General features: G+C 39.5%; 1 pseudogene; it reads left to right on the top strand.

Moving 5' to 3' along the window:
* The first annotated feature begins 7,120 nt into the window (after window positions 1–7,120).
* On the top strand, window positions 7,121–7,691 carry LOC147454810 (uncharacterized; annotated as a pseudogene).
* Window positions 7,692–22,295: the final 14,604 nt, after the last annotated feature.

Raw genomic sequence — 22,295 nt, 5'->3', positions numbered from 1 at the left:
ACGCATAGCCTTGGAAGATCAGCTAAAAACCACTTTTATCACGCCATGGGGTTGTTTTTCATACAGGGTTATGCCATTTGGTCTCACAAATGCACCTGCCACATTCCAAAGATATGTCACATATGTTTTTCAACCGTTCTTTGGAACATCCATAAGAGTGTTCATTGATGATTTTTGTATATATAGCTCCCGTCTTTCACATTTAGAAAAGGTAACTGAAGGTTTGGCCAGGTTGCAGAGCCTAGGTGGGCAATTAAATGTGGATAAATGCCACATTGGGGAGAGTAAAGTCATTCTACTAGGCCATGAAATTTCAGCAAAAGGTATCAACGCCGACCCAAGTAAGGTGTCCGCACTCATAGCCCTACCTTCATCAACGACCGCACGTCAACTGGTCTCTTTTCTACAGAAGGTGAGGTACTTAAGTAGATTCATACATCTACTATCACAACTTGTTCTACCACTGCAACAACTCACTCAAATATCAACTTTCACTTGGGACGAGGAAAGCGAACATCACTACAACAAGGTAAAGGAGGTCTTAGCCACTCTACCAACTATCTCACCACCTAAGTGGGATGAAAAATTCTATGTCAGCTCAAGTGTTGGTGATGACTCATTGGGGGCTGTGCTACTCCAAAAGGATACGACGACATCTTTCATGAGGCCAATCTACTTCTCTAGTCGAATGATGACAGCAGGAGAGAAAGGTTTCACCCATGTGGAACACTTAGTCCTAGCTCTTAGATTTGCAACTACAAAGTTTAGGTCATATTTGCTGCCTAAGCAATTTGTGATTCTAACCACGAATGAAATATTTCCCTATGTTGTACAACACATGGATGTGTCTGCTAGAATTACTAAATGGCTAGTTCGTCTGCAAGAGTTTGACTACACGGTATAGGTAGAAAGCACGACAAGGGCAAGTTTGGGGGGACTCATGACCTACCAAGTCTTTGAAAGGAAGGAGAAGCAATCTAAGGAAGGAGAAGTCCGATTACCTCCAGTACCACCTATGGTAGAAGGAGCATACTCTCTCTACTTTGATGGAGCCTACAAGCGAGCGTCCGACAAAGCAGCTGCAGGCATAGTGGTCTTTGATGACAAAGAGACAAAGGTATTTTCGTTGGGCCAATTGTTAGATTCACATTCTAACAATGAAGCTGAGTATGCAGCACTAACCAAGGGTCTACAATGGTGCGTCTCGCAAGGTGTACAACACCTTAATGTATTTGGGGATGCTCTACTTTTGGTAAGGCAAGTAAATGGAGCATGTACATGCAAGAATCCTAGTTTAAGGACTCACTTAAGTGGTGTAAAAACCTTGTTGGGTAAGTTTGAAGAAGTTCAAATACACCATATCCCAAGGGCTCAAAACCAAGAAGCAGATGCCCTAGCAAGTGAAAGACTACAGGAAGTGGTGGTTGGAGCAATAAAACTAAAGCTCCCTCTATTTCAAGGAAGTGATGCCTTGCCTGACATCATGCATTTTTTGGAAACAGGGGAATGCCCATCAGATTTAACAAAGGGACAGAAGCAATGACTGACGCGGAAGGCCACAAGGTATCGACTCATCAATGACGGTTTTTACTGTAAGGGTAAGGACCAAATACTCAAAAAGGTCCCTCTCTCTCAGGAAATCACGGGAGTAATTGCTAGCTGTCACGACGGGGTTTGTGGTGGTCACTTTGCCCTAAACATAACAAGTAGGAAAATCTTGCAAGCAGGCTTCATATGGCCTAGCCTCAACCGTGATGTACACCACTGGTGCAAAACATATAAGTTGTGTCAAAAGGCCGGCACTAGGTCACTTATGCCTGAACCACAGACACCTATTCTCTCATATGGCCCATTTGAAAAATGGGGTATCGATGCCATTGGGCCATTACCTAGGGCCAACTCAAGAAAATTCTACATTATCATGGGGGTCGACTACATGACTAGATGGGCAGAGGCTACAGCCACCACTAGAATCACAGCGGTAGAGGTAGCTAAATTTATCTACGAGCACATATGTTGTAGGTTTGGCACACCTTTAGAGATCATCTCTGATAGAGGGCCAGGTTTCAGAGCAGACTTGGTAAGAGAATTAATACAGAAACTGGGCATTACAAGGAGGCACTCTTCACCATATTACCCTCAATGTAATGGCCTAGTTGAAAAGGTAAATGGAATGGTTTCTAAAATTATTACCAAGCAGGTAAACAATCATCCTGGAGACTGGGATAAGTATCTACTACCAGATTTATGGGCCTACAGAACTTCATTTCGTACATCCTTGGGATTCACACCGTATCATCTAGTATTTGGTAAGGAAGCAATCTTGCCCATTGAAGTGCAACTACAAAGTCTCAGAGTAATGGCAAGCCAACTTCAACAACCCAATGTGCATTTGAGAGATCACATCATCAACTTGGAAAGACTGCAGCTGGACAGAGAAGAAGCAATAAATTATTATGCAGCACAAGCAGAGCATAGACGGCTTAGCTTTAACGAGCATCTCCGGAAAAAAGAATTGAAGAAAGGAATGTTGGTGCTCCGCTACGACAATCGCTTCGACACGCGCAAGGATAAGAAACTCCTGCTCCGATGGGAAGGCCCTTTTATCATCAGGAAAAAGTATGCCAATATGTTTTTTGTTTATGCATGTGCTCTCTCTCTCTCTCTCTCTTTCAAAGACACAATGTGTGTGTGTGTGTGTGTGTGTGTGTGTGTGTGTGAGAGAGAGAGAGGGAGAGAGAGGGAAAGATGGGAAGGGAACATGAGAGAGAGGATAGGGAAGGAGCATACCTGGCTCTCCTTCCTCTCCTTGTGTGTGTGTGTGTGTGTGTGTGTGGGGGGGGGGGGGGGGGGGGGGGGGGGGGGGGGGGGGGGGGGAGGCGTGGGTTTAGCTCTTTCGCTTGAGCACCATAACTCAAATCTGAGATCTGAGTTTTTGGCGCTCTCGGGTTTTTTTTTACCCATGTCGGCGTCCTTATGCAACAAAGAAAATAGCGATGCTCATAATAGTGACGCCATGGATTTTCACTTTTGAGCGTTGCACTGTGAGCGTCACTAATGTGAGGTACCTCTTGTAGTGAAGTATTGAGAAGTAGAGGCCTACACCAACAACTCTTGGCTATGGAATGAAAATCCAACCAAGAGCCAAGCTTCAATGGCATGTTCATCTCCTCTACCATGCTAATTACTAAGCTAAGCTATTTTATTAGAGTGATTATGTGAGGAGAATACTTCTTTCTTGTAAGATACATCTTCTTCCTCTCAATCATCCTCATTCCCTACTAGCTCTCACCATTTTTGAAGGTGTGTGAGGTCTTAGGACTGAGGCTAGGGACATTAGGTGTGTTTTTCAAGCATAGTTTGGTGCATGAAGATTCCATCTTCATGGCACCAACTATTTTTGTCAAGGAACACAAGAATTGTATTGTACAAAAGTCTCCTTTTATGGGAGAAGCTATAATACAAAGCCTTTATGGAGGGGGGACCGGCTCCATGTAAATCCGGTCCTCAATTGTTCTATTTTCCCCTCTTTTCAAGTATTGTCAATGCCAATTTAGCTAGATGTAAATTTCTATGTTGCTTTCTTAAATTAATTACTCTCTCTATGCTCATTAGGAACTTGTTCTTAATGAAAGGCTCACTATGTTATCAATTTTTTCTACACACAAATTACTAGTGCATTAAATGTTACACTATTAGCCTACCAAGGCGACAACTAACCCCTATCAACCCAAGGCATCGGTGTAGGGCCTTGATGAAGTGATCCAAGATGGTTCCCCTCGCCCACCTAGTGCCAATAAGGCACTAGGCCTAATAAAGACACAAACATAACATAAAAATTCCATTCTCATGTGTCTACTAGCTTTGTGCTACAATTTTTGGACACCTTTTTTGCATTTCATTTGTTCATTTTTTGCATTGTGTATTTCTTCCATGATGAGATTTTTATGAAAAATGGACTAGGGGACTAGAGTCTAATCATATCTGTAGGTCATGTTAGAAATGAATGGAGTATTAAGACAATCACTAGGAGTCTAGGACTAGCAAGCAATGATCCTACATTAACATAAAGTCAAGGTCAATTGCCTATGATTAGCACACATAAAGCCAAATTTCTAATGTGTTTAATATACACAAAGCAAAGTGTTGAAACTTTGGTGCATGCTTAGCTTTTGAAAATGAAAGGAACCATAGCTTAGAAGTAAATTCAATTAATCCAAGAAAGCAAGGAGATGTAAAGATAAAAAACGAACATAGCATGGAAGGATTTCACCTATTTGTGCTCTTTTAAGAATTCTTGAGCAAAGCATCCACTCTTGTGTAGAGGCCCCTTGATTCCTTTTATTTGCAAGACATGCTTCTTGAAGCTAAGTGTTAGCAACCACAAACTCAAAAAACCATTTATTGAAAGCCAAGAAAAACACACAAAAAACATTATTGAAAACCTAACGCTAGGGTCTTGCATACCCAAATTTGCCAAAGGGAAACAACCCTAGGGGATGAATGTGCCTTTGGTTATGCACAAGATTCTATTTATTCGCAATTGCATGTATAGATATCAAAACATGATAGAGATAATGCTTCTACATAAGCACATTTGCAATGTGAAAGTCTCTCATGCATGATTCAAAGTTGATTGATTGCAACCTCAAATGAAAATGTGCATATTTAAGTCAAGAACTGAGCTAGAAATAATGCAACTTTAAATGAAAGGAAGTGGCTCTTGAAAGCGAAATTGTGCTCTTGAAATCTTTTAAAAGGTTGACTAAACACTAGCTCAAATGAAATTTAGCATTTTTAGTGCAGAGCAATGAGCTAGTGATTATACAACTTTAATCAAATGAAATAGAATGGCTCTAAATAGCCAAATATTGCAATATAGTGCAACACCAAAACCCCTTGGATCAATGAAAGTACATGTCTATCCACAACCCTTAAAAAACAACTCAATTATTAGTGATCTTATATTAAGCATATGGTCAATCAACAAATGCACTAAAAAATGTCATGCTCAATCACAAACCCAAAATGAGTCTTATGGCCATTAAAAAAAAAACTCAATTTAAGTTCTATGCAAGGGTAAATCAAGCACTAAAATGCAACAAACAATGTCAAGCCCAAAATTTAATGCACACTCTCGACCAAGCATCAATGCATTGATCAATGGTTGCTCTAAAAATTGAAACCCACATGCGCAGAAAGAAACTTTTTTTCATTTATCACAAAGAGGACTTGCATTTAAGCCAATTACTAGCCCTATGCACAAGCCAATGAATTTGTGAAATGACGTTGATTGATGCATATGAATGATTAAACAATCAAACCACATCCAATTGTCTCCCCTCCTTTTACATAGCAAATATTTTCTTATAACAAAGAGAGAAAAGTAGATGATAAAATTAATTTTTCACTCTCTAAAGTGATCATTCAAAATTTGAATCCATGTCATAGGCCAATCCTTAATCAAAACTCCTTTGCGAATGCACAAAAGTATTTTTCTTGCACCTCAAGCACTTCAAAGATTTTATGCTCAATCATGACTCTCAAGTTTCAATGCATTCCATTCAAAACTCTCACAGTATTGAATGTAAATCAATGTTCATGCTCCCATGTAGTCAATTTGGCGTGCAAAGCATTAGGAAGAAAACAACATTGGTCAAGGAATGCACACAAAATGAGTATCCTTGCACTCATGAATCAACTTAAAGATACCTTATAAAATAGATAATGTCATCCAAAAAGATCTTCACATTTGAACTCCCAATTTGTTTCCATGAGCATGCTGGATGTCTTAGGTAACAATCTGTATATGGGCCTAGTTGGATTCATTTATCCTAGTAAACATATTGATCAAATTTGGATATTACAGGTTGAGCTCTTCTAGATTGCAAGATTGGCATGATAATGTTTGATATGTTCAAGCCATTCTTTTGCAGAGGGCTAAAGGATAGATATACTAGCTGTTGCAAATACCATGTGCATATGTTCTTTTTTAAGGATTCATTGAACCACATGTGCTCTTGTGCCTTTGGGCTGCATGATGCAGGTTGCAACTGTCCATGTAGTATTTGCGCCACATGAAAGAAAATTAGCAAGGGTTTTCTGGCTTCACATCACATGTTCAAAGGTGTCACACAAATGTGGGAGTCATTTCTCTGTACAAAGCCAACAGATGCAGAAAAAAAGAGAATGTTTGATGGGAGACTGTAAGATATGTGGAGTCAAGAGGTTAGATTTATGTTTCTTGGAGACAGCAAATCCAGGTAAGAGTATTACTTTGAAAGTATTTGAGTATGTAGAAGCAAAATACAAGCATGGAAACACTATAAAAACTAAAAGATCTTTTGCATAAAGAAATGTAGTGCTGGAAGATTTTGCAACTCTTGGAGACCAAGTTGAAGCTCTTCATCACTAATAAGTATGTAGCTCGATGGAAAGGACAACAGTTCAAGAATTTTCTACTCTGGTTTTCAGAAGAAGTTGTTGTCTCATTTGTTAATTTTGTCAAGAATCATGCCTTCAAGGAGAAAAATGAGATTCAGTCAATGCATTGGAACTCTAGTCAGGTAACCATTTTTGTACACATAATGTACCACCGCAAGGTAGGGGAGGTAGTCAAAACAATCCAATTATTCATATCAGATGACAAGGTGCATGGCACATTGTTTGTGCAACATTGCTTCATGCTACACCGTGATCGGTTACAATAAGAGGGTGTCACTCCTACTCAACATTGGGTTTTGATGGTGCGGCCTTGCAGCTCAAGGAAGCTAGGCCTTTCTATTTTGTTGCAAGATATGGTGGACCCACATGTATAAGAATGAATTGGTTCTTCTTTGGATCAAGGCACGGCAAGGGCAAGCATGATGCTGCAGGAGAAATTTGAAAAGGACCTTGACCCATGAGTAGCTAAAACCGCAAGGAGCTATTTTGCGGTGTGCAATAGATGTGGTTGCTTATTCTCAAGCCAACCTATCGTCGCAAGGAGCACTTGCATCATATCCTTAAAAAGAAATGGAATTTTTCCGTGTGTTCTGGGAGGTTAAAGGATGTGAATAGGGAGGTCAAGTGAAATTGTGCCATGTGGAAAAATCTCCCTCTTTGCATGCTTTCCATTGTCACAACCTACATGATCCAACTACCCTTGCAACAAGAAACTAAGCATGCTGTTGTGATGCATGAATACATGGACGGTGGAATCGATGCATCAATAAATCTCACATGCAGGCTTGGGATTATCATATTTTGTTCCCATTACTTGATGAGGTTTTGAAAAATGAAGTTCCGGCAGAGGAAGTCATTGGCTATGACGGCTTCACATATGAAGGTCATCATTATGTGTTGAGTAGTACACTTCTGTTGTAAGTCCAAATGCTTCAACCAATGCCAAGGATGTGGATTTCTAACGCATCAAGTGTGTTGCATCAAAGGAGAAGGTGGAGAAGGGGTACATCAATGAATGGAGCAATGTAATTGACAGAGGCTCATATGTTGTGCAAGGACTGTATCAAAAGTAATTGGATGCATACACCTTCAAGCTAGACTACAAGCATCCCATCATCCATCTACTTTCACATCTAGTGTGATGTATCAAAATACCTTTTGATCACATCCCAAGGAGAAGGAAAGTGTGCACAATGACCCAAAAAAGCTATGAAGCAATCTGTAATAGCATGCCCTTTAGCTTTTGAGTTGTAACCACTGGATTGTCAATATAATTCTTGTTGCAAATAATGTAGTTCTATCATGAATTTGGTTTTGTGTCTCTTGTGTGCACTATGTATACATGGCTTTGGTGTTTATAGCAACCAGCAATTGGGTATGCTAACTAGCATCTATGCTAACTACCATAATTGGGTATAGTAACTATGTTAATTGGGTATGTTGGCCACCATACCGTAATGCTAACTAGCATACATAGCATGTATACTAACTAGCATACACAATAGCATTTATACTAATTAGCATAAGTAGGTATGCTAAATATCATAAGTGAGTATGCTAACTAAACAGAGCATGCTAGCCACCAGACCCCCTATGCTAGATAGGATAAAAACTCTCCTAACTTGCATATAGACTCTTCTAATTAGCATACACAAAATCATGTGTGCTTACTAGCACACATACACAAAAGCATGTGTGCTTACTAGCACAACCGCTTATGCTAATTAGCATAAAAAGTACCATTCATGTTGGTTACAGCTATATATACTATGAGAAAACCAGGTAAGTCAACTAGCTTATTGCTTAGGGTTACTAGCTTACCGAGTCTCAAAAGTAGCCCTCAATATGCTACCATTCCATTCATATAGTGTTAGCAAGACCAAAAAGTATGCCAACGTAGCACAAGGTATGGCCCAAAAGATACAATGGTACAAAATTTGTAAGCATTGCTATGTTGATGAAAGGTAGAATATGTATGAAAATTGAAAGGCAATCTCATCACGATATTACAGCTTTTCATCATAGTACATAACTTTACAAGTATGCAAAGAGTCTGGACTACTCTTAAAAATGCTTGTGCCGCTTAGGATGCTTGTACTTGTAGTACACAGTGTGCTTGTTCTCTTGGCTTTGTTGAGCCTCAGTTAATTGCCCGTTAATTGCATTGGCCTTTCTACTTCAAATTGTTGCTTCTTGTCTAATATTTCCCTCTCATGCCTTCTAGCTTCTTTGTCAGCCTCCCTTTGTCTCTGACGGTTCTCTGTCCTCCACTTGGCCTCATTGCTTTCTCATAGATCTACTTGTAGCTTGCTGAGGATTGCATCAAAAAATACATATGGGCCAGTATCAAACCCATTGTCAACTGTATACGTTGTACTATCCTCTGATTGCAGCCACAAAAAATGCCAAGGAGCCAAATGTTACCATATACATGTGGTAGTGATGTGTGTGAACACACTAGGACCGCCGGGGCATTTTTTCCCTCTTTAGGAGGTTTTTTCCCCCGTGCATTGTATATACGCCCATCACTCTAGGGCTATCTATCTTTCCATTGCATACTAAGCAACACACTCTCTATTGTGTGCCTTGAGCTTCCTTCGTCTTCTCCAAGCTGTGTGTGTTTCTCTGCAACCCTAATTCCAACAATTGGTATTAGAGCAGGTCACGTCCTCCCGGGCTTAGTCGCCAGCTGCTCCAACACACGCCTGCTCACTTTCTCCGATTTCAGTGAGCTTTGGCGAGCGTTCGCAGGTCGACAAATATTTTGGGTGAGCTTGAAGAGCTCGGTCTGCTCAGAATTTTGATTTGGGCTCATTTCGGCCTCCGTTTCCACTACGGGCAGTACTGCACAGGCTATTTCGTCATTTTGTGCAGATTTTCTGTCAGTGCCGTTTTCTGCATAACAGGTGCCTTATAGTCTTCTACGGTTTGTGCTATATAGCACAACTTGTTCCCGCTCCATTTCTCCTATTTTCGGGCAGTTTTCACATCAGGTGCAGCATTTACCATGGCTGACAACAACAACACAGATGTGTTCAAGATGTTTGCTGCTGAGGACAGGTTGGATAGGGACAACTACCCTATGTGGGCTTATATGATGCAACATGTTCTTGTGTCAAAAGGTGTCTGGAACATTGTGCAGGGCATTGATGTACGTCCTGGTTCTGAAGATGTAGGCGATGTTGAGGATGTTGCAGGTCTTGCTGCAAGGATTGCAGCTGTTAGAGTTGTTTTGCCTACGACAGAACAAGCTCGTTGGGATGTTAAGGATGCGCAGGCTCATGCATTGATTGCGTTGTCTGTGAAGCGCACCATTATTCCTCACATCCGTTCAGCAAAATCTGCAAAACAGGCTTGGGATATTCTAGCAGGTCTTTATGCAAGCCGCAATGAGGCTAAAATTGCTTTGCTGCATAAAGAGCTAGAGTCGAAGATTATGCATGAGGAAGATGATATGGACACTTTCCTTGCTAGTGTCAAGGATATCAATGAGCAAATCATTTCTGCAGGTGAAGTCATTTCGGACAGTTCCCTTGTGCAGACTGTTCTTGATGCCTTACCAGATTCCTACCAGACTTTTGCTAGTACTTGGAGACTGATGACCCAAGGAAATCCTGAAGTTGTCAAGTTTGATGCATTATGCACATTGTTGTTGCAAGAGTCACTTTCTAGAAAAAACAGGACTAGGAAGCGTGCAGTTGAACAGGCTTTTATTGCTTCTCAAAGAAAGGGTGGTAACAGTAATGCAGCCACTTCTTATGGTTCTGCTGTGAGTGGCAAAAATTCTGTTCCTAATGCTTCTGGTGGCAGCACTTCGTCTGGCAATTCTGGTGATAAGGGCAAAAAGAAGATGCGTTGCCATTATTGTAAAGCCAATGATCACTTGATCAAGTCGTGTCCTAAGTTGAAGGCCAAAGAGGCTAAGAAGAAAGAGGGTGGTGACATTGCAAATGATGGTTCCACTACAAATGCAGCCATTGTTGAGTCTTCTGTGAAAGGAGATTGTGAATCTGCTGATGTTGATGCAGAATGGGCTTTTAGCGCAGAGTGCACTTACAATCCTGCTGTCCATGATGCATGTTTGTCAGTTGCTGCAGATTCACATGTGTGGTATTTCGACAGTGGTGCTACAAAGCACATTACCTCACATCGTGAATTGTTTGCCTCTCTCGAGTCTGTCCCTCATGGGAATTCAGTCACTTGTGCCAACAACGCCTCTTATCCAGTTCAGGGAGTTGGAAAGATTGTGCTCACTGCTGCTAATGGCAATTCCTTCACACTTGTTGATGCACTTTATGTACCTCGGATCAAGAAGAATCTCTTGTCTGTATCCGCACTTGCTAGACTTGGACTTGTAGTCAAATTTGTGGATGACAGATGTACAGTTCATGATCTCAGTTTTGGTGATGAAATTGTTGCATCTGGGCTTTTGTGCCGTGGGCTGTATAAGCTCACTTTGTATGAAAAGTGTGGACAAAATTTTGCAAATGCTGTTGCAGATTCAAGGGCTATTTCAGATGCAAAACTTTGGCATGCACGTTTTGGTCATCTGAATTTTGCCAGTTTGCTGCGTTTTCAGAAATCTGATATGGTTGCTTCTTTGCCGCCTCTTGAAGCACCTGTCAAACATGTTTGTGAAGGCTGTATTCTGGGTAAAATGCAGCGTTCTAAGTTTCCAAAGGATGGTTCAGTTAGGGCCACATGCAGGTTGCAGCTTGTGCATAGTGATGTTTGTGGGCCCATGCAAACTCCGTCCTTGGGCAATTACCTGTACTTCGTGACTTTCATTGATGATTACTCCAGGCATGCATGGGTATTTCCGTTTAAAGCGAAGTCCGAAGTTTTTATGTGCTTCAAACAATTTTTGGCTATGGCTGAAAATGTCTCAAAATGTACTATGGGCACCCTCCGTTCCGATCGAGGGGGGGAGTATATGTCTCATGAATTTAATGCATTTCTGGCTAGTCGTGGGATAAAACACCAATGTACAGTGCCTTATACACCTCAGCAAAATGGTGTTGCTGAGAGGAAAAACAGGTCACTAACGGAAATGGCACGATGTATGGTCAAAAGTCAAGCTTTGCCGCATTCTTTTTGGCTTGAGGCCATCATGTGTGCCACTTATGTACTTAACAGGTGTCCTACGAAAGCTTTGCAGTCTATTACTCCATATGAAGCATGGCATGATAGAAAACCTTCTATTGAGCACATGCGTGTTTTTGGCTGTTTGGCATATGCTTTGCTGCCACAAGTGCAGCGCAGAAAATTGGATGATAAGGCTGTCAAATGTATTTTTGTTGGTTATAGTGCTGAAAGCAAAGGTTACAGGTTGTATCATCCGCAAAAAAAACGTATTCTGGTTTCACGGGATGTAGTGTTTGTGGAAGATTCTGTTCAGCCCTTGCTATCATGTACTAGAGACAGTAATGAAATCGATCGCCATAAGGCTCGACTTGTTGCAAAGGGTTATGCACAACAAAAAGGCATAGATTATGAAGAGACTTTTGCTCCCACTTGTCGTATGACTACTGTGCGTTTTCTATGTGCATTGGCAGCTCATTTTGGTTGGGATGTACATCAATCAGACATTGTTACTGCTTTCTTGAATGGTGACATATTTGAGGAAGTTTATGTAACGCAGCCTCGCGGTTTTGTCATAAAAGGACAAGAGGACAAAGTGTGCAAATGTAAGAAGGCTTTGTATGGGTTGAAGCAATCTCCTCGTGCTTGGTATGAGAAAGCTGACACTCATTTGGTTAAACGAGGCTTTCGTAACAGTCCAACAGAAAGCACATTGTATGTAAAGCGTGAGGATGATGTATTTCTCATTGTGGTTCTTTATGTTGATGATTTGCTGATCACTGGACCAAATGAGAGACATATTGCTGAATTTAAGGCTGATTTGAATGCTACTTTCAAGATGAAAGATTTGGGGCTGTTGCATCATTACTTGGGTATACAATTTAAGCAGTGTGATGGTGGTATTGCCTTGTGTCAGAAAAGTTACATAGAGACATTGCTATGTAAGTTTGGACTTGAGGATTGCAAACCTATTGCCACTCCCATGGAAACAGGTTTGAAGTTGAGTCTACATGATGCTGGCGATCCTGCTGATGTCACTCTTTACCAAACTGCTATTGGCTGCCTCATTTATGTATGCAACACGAGGCCAGATATTCAGTTTGCAGTCTCGCAGGTCAGCAGATTTATGCATAGCCCAGGGTCTAAGCATTGGCAGGCTGTCAAGAGGATTTTCCGCTACCTTAGTGGCACTTTACATCTTGGCTTGTTTTATCCCAAGGGGGGATCATTGCCGCCAGACTTACATGCTTTTTCGGACTCAGATTGGGCTGGTTGTTTTGACACGCCAGTGTCCACAAGTGGTTTTTGTTTCATGCTTGGTAGTTCATGTATATCATGGTTGAGCAAGAAGCAACCTACTGTGGCCACTTCGAGTTGTGAGGCTGAGTACAGGGCAGTCTTCACAGCTACGGTTGAGTGTGTATGGCTCAGACGCCTTATGGCTGACTTGGGTGTTGGACCGGACACTGCCAACACTATCTACACTGACAGTCAGAGCGCATTGGCAGTTGCGAGGAACCCAGTTTTTCATGCTCGCACAAAGCACATTGAGGTGCATTACCACTATGTCAGGGAGAGGGTCTCAGCAGGAGAGATCAGCTTGGCTTATGTGCCAACACAGGACAACCTTGCAGATCTTTTCACAAAGGCATTGTCTCATGAGAAGCTTGAAGCTTTCCGCAAAGCTTTGGGCTTACTCCCCTTTGTGGACTGATCCTGTCCTCAGGGCATGGCACTTCCCTTTACTCATGTGCCAGCTCTCGTTCACCGCATCACTCCAGGGGGGATTTGTTACCATATACATGTGGTAGTGATGTGTGTGAACACACTAGGACCACCGGGGCATTTTTTCCCTCTTTAGGAGGTTTTTTCCCCCGTGCATTGTATATACGCCCATCACTCTAGGGCTATCTATCTTTCCATTGCACACTAAGCAACACACTCTCTATTGTGTGCCTTGAGCTTCCTTCGTCTTCTCCAAGCTGTGTGTGTTTCTCTGCAACCCTAATTCCAACACCAAAGTGTCTACCAAAAATTGTTATCATCAGGGATTTCATTAACGTAATCATGATCGGGTGATTACGTCAATAACTCTAGTATTTACATAAAAAAATCACATGATCACGTTAATTGTTAACGTGACTTTGATTTTGACCTGCAAAAACCTATAGAGCCGGTTAGCCCTCCGAGGTTTCCATTTTTCCCTGCGGGGCCCACCGGCCTTTTTCATTTTCCCGGTGGGCTCATCGGGTATATGCAATAGCCCGGCAGGCTCACCGAGAAAATGAAAAAGCCCAGTGGGAGTAATTATATATAGTAGATAGTGTGCTAACCCCGGTATTTTAGCTAGGCAAATCCTTGGGTAGTGTATCCGAGTGCCGGGTATAGTCATCTCCTTGTGAATTGACCTAAGGTTACAGAGTCACAAGTCCTTTTCTTGGGCCGAACGTGATTCTTAATTCGGTAACCACTTCTAAAAATATTTAATTCATTTACTGACATTAAGGTACGAAACCAAAACAACTGAAAACTTGGAGAATCATGCTCATTGCGAAGAAGCCATTGGTCCAAATGAGGGCTGTAATTGGTTTTAGAAGATGAGCATATGTAAATGACGAGTCGATAGTCAAGGGTTGGATGTCCTCTACTAGTGTACCAGGCATATAAAGATCCTTGAAGTCTTGCATTTGAGTTGATTTACACTTGTCACTCCACAATATAAGAGCTATAATCCTAAATAGCTTTTATATATTGAATTGGTTGCATGGGTGGGCTACAATCCTTCACTGGGTACAAGTAGTCCTCAATTGAGTGATTATATTGAAGATTTATTTGCGTTAGTTCATGCATTGGTTTATACAGAGAGTGCATTATGTATTACGATAGATTACTAGTGCATGAAATGACCAATCATATATTTTATTGCTTTTGTTTGTTGTTTTGTAGCAAATGAAATTAGATGTGTCTTATTGTTTGCAAATCAAAGTGGACATATAAATAATCATTATAATAATAATTTCATAGAGAGATTCATAGCATTGTTATAGTTGTTATGACATGCATAGACTACATTGCAATGTGTATGGTTGGTCACAATATAGGTGATCGATATGTGGATTGACTAGCGTGCATTGAAAATATCATATTGTGCATCACGGTTACTTTCATATTGAATGGTTTTTAAATTATAATATATATTGAAAATAAGAAAAATATTTTAAAAACTGAACATCTTGTTCTTTTGTCTTCAGTTTTAATTTAAAAGCAATAGAGCAAAATGTGGGCACAAGTGGTACGAAGACGCCAAAGAATAAAAAAGCTCCTGGCAAAGAGTGGGATTATGCTTACAACATATGCGGCCGATATATGGAGTGGCAATGTAAATTTTGTCACACCACAAAATCAGGCGGTGCACCATGTATTAGGGATCATTTTTTGGATAGCGCTAAAAATAGTTGTAACATCCTCAAGCACCTGCAATTGCAAAGAGTTTGAGAAAAGAGTTCGCCAAAAAGGGTGGCAAGAGACAAAAAATATATAGCTCTGTGCCTTCGAGTCAAGAGTTCCCAGAGCTAAATATTAACTCCACAGATCCTGTAGTGAGTCCAACTAACCTTGGAGAACAACCTGTGCAAGGAGAGGAAATTCCAAGCAGTGTTCCTTTTAAACGTCACAATGAAGGTGGACTTTGTCAAATGCGTCAAAAATCATTACATTTAAGCTTGCGAGTGCAGTCTCTAGAAGAAGCAAAAACTGCACTCGCCAAAGCAATATTTTTTACTGGAAGTGCTTTGGTCATGGTAGACAGCAATCATTAAAAAGCTCCGTGGAAGAAAATCGGTGAGTTTGGTCCAGGATTTTCAGGTCCTTCTTATCACACGATAAGAAATTTTTTCTTGGACAAATGTTACATTGAAGTCAAAGAGCATGTTGGCCAAATATTACTTGGGAATATTTCGCTTTCAGGTTGTACGATTGTGAGTGATGGCTGGTCAAATGTTCAGAGAAGACCACTGATCAATGTAATGCTCGTTTGTCCAAGGGGAGAAAATTTTATAAAGCTGATTGATAATTCTGGTGAAATTAAAAGTGGCAAACACATTTTTGAGGTCTTGATTAATGTAATTAAAGAAATTAGTGTTGAACACGTCGTTCAAGTAGTCATGGACAACGCAAAGAATTGTAAAAGTGCCAGTAAATTAATAAAGAAGTGCTTTCCACACATTTTTTCCAATGGTTGTAATACGCACAGCTTGAACTTGGTGCTGAAAGATTGGTACACTAGCGAAGAAACCACATAGTTGTCTAAAATAATTGATACAGTACGTCAAGTTGTGAAATTTATCTGGAAACGACAAAGAGTGCTCGATTTGTATAGGATGCGCATGTCAGTGATGCTGAAACTTCCTGCTGAAACTTGGTTCTGCACACACTTTTATACCTTAGAATCACTTCTCTGTAATAAATGTGTTGTGATTGACACATTCAATTGCGCGGCCTTTGATGAATGGCAGCTTGAGTAGAAAGAAAAAGTGAGATAAAATTACATGTCTACGTGGCAATGTAAACAAGGTTGCTTGGTGGAGTAGTGTAATGGATGCATACCATGTAATGATGCCCGTTATGTTCGCGATCTGCAATCTTGATCAAAGGGCGCCAAACTTGGGTAAAGTGTGGATGACATGGTGGTCATTCCAACAGAGTCTTGAAAATCCTGAAGAGCTGAAAGAGTTTGTAGTAGAGAAGGAGTGGCAATTACCATTCTCTGGCAAACAACGAAAAATTTTGACTAAGTATTTTCATGCAAGGTGGAAGAGAACTCATAGTCGACTCCATAACGTGGCTTACATGCTCGATCTAGAGTATTGGAATTTGGATCTAGTGTCCAATACAAAGGTGGTAGGCGATTTTATCACAAGGTCAACACGTTCTACTCCAACGTTCAAGACCGAATTGATTGCATCAAAGAAATGAGTGCATTTAGATTAAAAGAAGGTCCTTTTGTGAATGATTTTGTACAGGTAGTAATGAAAAAAGAGCAACCTACATGGAAGTGGTGGATGATGAATGGTGGAGAGCATTACTCTACCTTACGTCCCCTTGCAATGGAAGTACTCTCACAATGTGCAGCAAACTCAAGTTCAGAGAGAAACTAGAGTATGTACAAGTATGTTCACAACACTATTTGTGAGAGACTATTAGTAGACAGAGCAAAAAAATTAGTGTATATGTTTTGCAACGAAAAGATATTGAATCACATGGAAAGTGCTGGCTACGAGGAGGAAATGCCAAACTGGTTGTATGATTGTCAAAACGAAGATGAAGAAGAGTTCAATGTTGATGTATCTCAATGCATTGTAGACGAAATAGAAGAGAATTTTATAATAGATACAGAGGTTAAATTACAAGGAGAACCACAATACTCAGACTTAGAACTAGATAACAACTCAACTGATTCAATATAGCTTGAGAGTAGAACGAGTAAATGTCAAAAACCATTGTAAAAGACCTTATATTCAAATGTGTTTTGAGTAATTACAATGCTTCATATTTGCGATAGTACATAGTTTTTCGATCTCAATTGTGCAGCCCTGAAGCAGCATCTTGCTCATCAAACTAATTTCTAATTGTGCTAGGGGTATATGGGAGTGCTTGCTTGAATTTATATTCGTTTTCCATGCCAAACATGATATATATTGGACAGATTGCGCATTGACTACTATTTTTCATCAAACGAATAAGACAAACTAAATGATAATAATGACCACATGTCAATGTATAATATCCACTCTATCCATCAAAATTCTTGTAGCAAACTAGACATTGGGAATATGAGGATGCATCTCAAGTAGACAAGCGGACCAACTCCGGATGCATGACAAGGTGGCTGATGGTGTGTCCCTTGTACAGGTGTTGGATTCACTCGCTGTGTCAGATTTTGAACCTCCTGACTTAAGCGGTGAATGCTTTTCTCCATCCGGACTTGTGAGGATTGGGTGTCTGTGTGGCTATAGAAATCCGTGTTATTTCTACATCTTTCTGCCAACTTTGTCGTGTAAATGTCCTTCTCCCCTTTTAACTGGAGGTCGGCGCCTTCCACTATCAATGCCAGCTCATCTCACGTGAAAGTGACACAACTCTCCCTTAAATCATGAGTGGCAACAATTGTCTCCTTTTACAAGAAGTCTAATGGTCATTGTTGCACAAAGTGAACATATAATATTTTTGCAAAATATAGCGCACAATCTGCATTGTGCAAGGGATGGCCATAAACCTCCAAATAAATCCTCTCAGCGTTATCTTTGATCGGATCATGGTTGCACTTCGAAACCTTCCACCTTCCTTTCTTGATCTCTGCGTCTGCACATGGCCATATTGTCTTGATCATGTCCTTTGTCACTTCTTTATTGATCTCTTTCCATTGCATATGGTTTGGATTTTCCTGCTTTGAAAGTCGGCGAGCAGTACGCATCGCTTGTTGTGCAGACATCCTGTGTGCCAGAGACTTCATGCGCTGAAATGCATTAACAGCCGCTTGTTGTTGATCATCAGGCAGTGATTGGGTGCCAATATCTTGTTCTTCATCATCCATTTTCTCTTAGACCTACAGTCAACAGATAGACAAATATTCAATATCATTGGCAAATATATATTCTCACTCATTGGGACACTGCACAGAATCCACTAAATCAAACCACAACAAATGCGACTAATTAACCACAAGGAAAATTTGAAATACTGACAGTTAGATGACAAATTTAACATGAATAAATATAATTGATTCAATTAGGTGAACCACTTCAAACCAGATAATACACTTCAATAAAAAATAGTGTAAGGTTTCCAGTTTTCGAAACCTAAAAAATTGTACAAAGCTTGTAAAATTAAATAGAAAACCATTGTTGAGGGATTCAAACACGGCTAATCTTGGTATTTTTGGAATCATAAGCAAAGCTTTACTATGGTTAGTAATTTGCAGAATCAGAATCTGATAAAAACTGGAAAATTTACAGAAGGTTATAATAGGAATTCAATTAGTTAATAAAAATTGGATGGTTTCAGTAATAATTATTAACAACGACTTCTTACCTTAAGGTTCTAGAATTAATTGGTATTCCAATTTTCATCATTAGAAATCAGCAAAATCAACCAAAGTAAATTCTGGAAGGTATGGGGGTAGTGTGGAGCAGGGGGAAACCTGCCAGGGACAAGTTTAGCAGCAGATGGCGCCAAATGCAAGCTGGGAGGTTGCTTGGGGTGTCAAACCCTGCCAGAAGCTGCCAGGTGCCCAGAAAAGCTATAAAAGGACCCCCTTCCCTTCACTATTTTTTAGACTCGGAGCCTTGACAGTCTCTCTCTCATCTAGAGAGAACGCTACACAGAAATCACTAGAGATTAAGCTCTAGTCGATTAACCTAAACGATAATCAGCCTAATCCTTCTTAATTAGCAAGATTAGATTAATCTATTTTGTTAATAAATCAAAGATTAGGCCTATGTATACTCATAAACCATCTCTTAATTAATTATTCTCTGCTGATTGCTGTAATTAAGCTTGGTAATTTTAAGCTAATTAATTATCCTATCATATAAGGGCTGAAATTAGCCAAATTAACCATGAATTAATGGTAAATATATTAATTAAGCTTAGATTAAGTTGAGGTAGTTATCAGAGCTGCATTAGATAGTCATTAAGCTAGAAAAATTATCCTATAATTTTTTGAGTAATTTTCCTAATTAATTAGGCAGAATTACACTATTTTTTAGAGAAAATTAAAGGGAAAAATAATCAAATTGATTCACAATGCTTTGATCTATTTATCAATGGTTGATTATATGTTAGGAAACCTGTGATAATTAGGAGAAGCTCAAATAATTAATTTCCCTACTTATTTTAGCAGCAATACTCTATTTTTAAGACAAATTAAATAGGGGAAATAAGTAAATTGATTTCAAATTCTTTGAGCTATTTATCAGTGGTTAACTATATGTTAGGGAACCTGTGACAATTAGGATAAGCTCAGATGATTAAATTACCTGATTACTTTAGCAGAAATACTTTGATTTTAAGACAAATTAAATAGGGAAATTAGTAAACTGATTTCACATGCTTTGCGTTATTTATAAGTGGCTCATTATATGTTAGGTAACCCATGATAATTAGGAGAAGCTCAGATTATTAATTTACCTAATTACTTTAGCAGAAATACTCTATTTTTAAGACAAATTAAATAGGGTAAGTTAATAACTTGATTTCAAATGCTTTGAGTTATTTATCAGTGGTTAATTATATGTTAGGAAATTCGTGATAATTAGGAGAAGCTCAGCTAATTAATTTACCGAATTACTTTAGTAGAAATACTCTGATTTTAAAAAAAATTTAAAAGGGGAAATTAGTAAACTGATTTCAAATTCTTTGAGTTATTTATCAGTGGCTAATTATATGTTAGAGAACCTGTGATAATTAGAAGAAGCTCAGATAATTAATTTACCTAACTACTTTAGCAGAAATACTCTGTTTTTAAGACAAATTAAATAGGGAAAATTAGTAAATTGATTTCAAATGCTTTAAGTTATTTATGAATGGTTAAGTATATGTTAGGGAGTCCGTGATAATTAGGAGAAGCTCAGATATTTAATTTACCTAATTACTTTAGCATAAATACTCTGTTTTTAAGACAAATTAAATAGGGGAAATTAGTAAACTGATTTCCAATACTTTGAGTTATTTATGTTAATTATATGTTAGGAAACCGGTGATAATTAGGAGAAGCTCAGATAAATGATTTACGCATTCAATTACTTTTTAAAGTCTAGATAGTATTTTACATTGCATACTTTGAGTTCAACTAACCTTTTTTTTTAATAGCATATTTTGTACCTTCATGGACCATATTCTGCAAAACAAGGAACCCTTGCAACATGGAATCCTCAGGGAATGTAAAAATCTCACTATCAAGCAAGGAATTCATTTTTCAGATGTACGAGAAAGGGAGGGGGACAAAGCAGGAGAAATGCACTAAAGGATACCCAAATATTCTAAGTGTTGCAGCTCTCTCAAGTTGCATGATCTTGTTTGCATTGACTTGAAGGGGAGTGTACCCCCAAAACCGTGACAATATCTTCAAGAAAAATATTGGCAACTCAAGATCTTCATAATACTGCATGTGAAAAGCAGAGAAGGTGGCACTATCCAATGTAGGCATGTAGTGCATGACAGAGGAGGCATCCCTTCTTGAAGTGCCCTCTATCGCTTTCCCTCTCGAGCCTTTTAGCTCTCCCAAGAAGGTGGCACTATCCAATGTAGGCATGTACTGCATGCCAGAGGAGGCATCCCTTCTTCAAGTCCCCTCTATTGCTTTCCCTCTCGAGCCTTTTAGCTCTCCCAAGAAAATTGTCTTTGTCAAGGAGTTCAATTTGCAAAAGAAGAAATAATGAGTAATTAAAACAAACTTGAAAAAAAAGGAATATTTTAGGAAGGGAGATTAAGGTGAAACTAAATCTACCTTTTGTAACTCATCCTTGGCAATGACTTTTTCTTGAAGGAGATTGCATGATCCAGCCATCTCTCTTATGTCAACTTCCTTTAGCTTAAAGTCTCTGCCAAAAGATTGGATTCCAAGCTCAGCAAGTCTCTTCTCAAAATCCGCATCTTTGAGAGTAGGTTTCTCCTCTTCCACTCTTTTCATACATAGAGCAAGTGCATCAGGAACATGAAGAAATAATTTATCAAATGTCTAAAGATCAAGTACCAAAAACTCCTCTTTTTACTCTTCTTTTGTGTCAATGAAATCTTTGGCCACCTCAAAAGCTTCAGAAATGGTTGCAATAGAGTAGTCCTCCCTGATATGAAGAAGAAATTGAATATGAATGGAGAGGGGTATAATATTTTTCATTGATATAGAAGTAGGAAAGGTTTGGAAAACAGTATCGGGGCCTCAGACACCTCTACCTCCTCTATGGGTTCATCAATGACAGTACTAGCTCTAAACTGAGCCACATCAAAATTTGAACTCTCCTTCTCTATAATTTCACTTTTTCCAAGCTACAAGACTGTGGAAACATTTGTATTTGTTCCCTCTTTGTATGTATCTTTCATTTCATCACCTTTGCTTGCATATCAACTTTAAGGAACAAAGAGAAAATAAAGGAAAATTCTTTTAGAACAAGGTTGCAAGGATTTGAATGTACATGACAAGAAATGATCGGTTGGACAAATAAATGAAGTCTTCTTAGAAAGTCTTCCTAGTCTCCTTGTTACTTTTCCTTTCTCAATTGAGTTGGTAGTAAATTTAGTTAGATGACAATAAGTCTTGCCACATCCAACACCAAACACTTACCCTCAACAGCCTCTTCAAACTCTTTGAATTCCTTTGAACAAAAGTCCTTCAATTTGTCTAGCCTAACTGCAAGATCAAACAAAGGATTAAATATTTCATATGATTTGGTGTACACTTCCATGTCACCACCAGCCATGATAGCAGCCAAGAGCTTCTCACTTGGGCTCTCCTCTAAAATCTCTTCATGACCTTCACTCATGATCTGGTTGCAAAAAAGTTTAGGGCAAGGAAGCAAGACCCGAATGGAGCGATAGAGGCACGAGCAAGATCCTGTTAAACCCTCCTATTGCGTCATGCAAAGGGTTTAGAACATGGCAACCAGACCAAATGGAGTGATAGAGGCATGAGGTAAACTCTGCTAGCTACAGCTATCGCGTCGTACATGTGGTTAAGGGCGTGGCAATAAAACCTGAACAGAACAATAGCAGTA

The sequence above is a fragment of the Adiantum capillus-veneris genome, chromosome 7, assembly GCF_014529385.1.
Source record: "Adiantum capillus-veneris isolate H3 chromosome 7, ASM1452938v2, whole genome shotgun sequence".
Taxonomy (NCBI): domain Eukaryota; kingdom Viridiplantae; phylum Streptophyta; class Polypodiopsida; order Polypodiales; family Pteridaceae; genus Adiantum; species Adiantum capillus-veneris.
The sequence above is the reverse complement of the archived record's forward strand: the minus strand, read 5'-3'. Positions and strand labels throughout refer to the sequence as shown.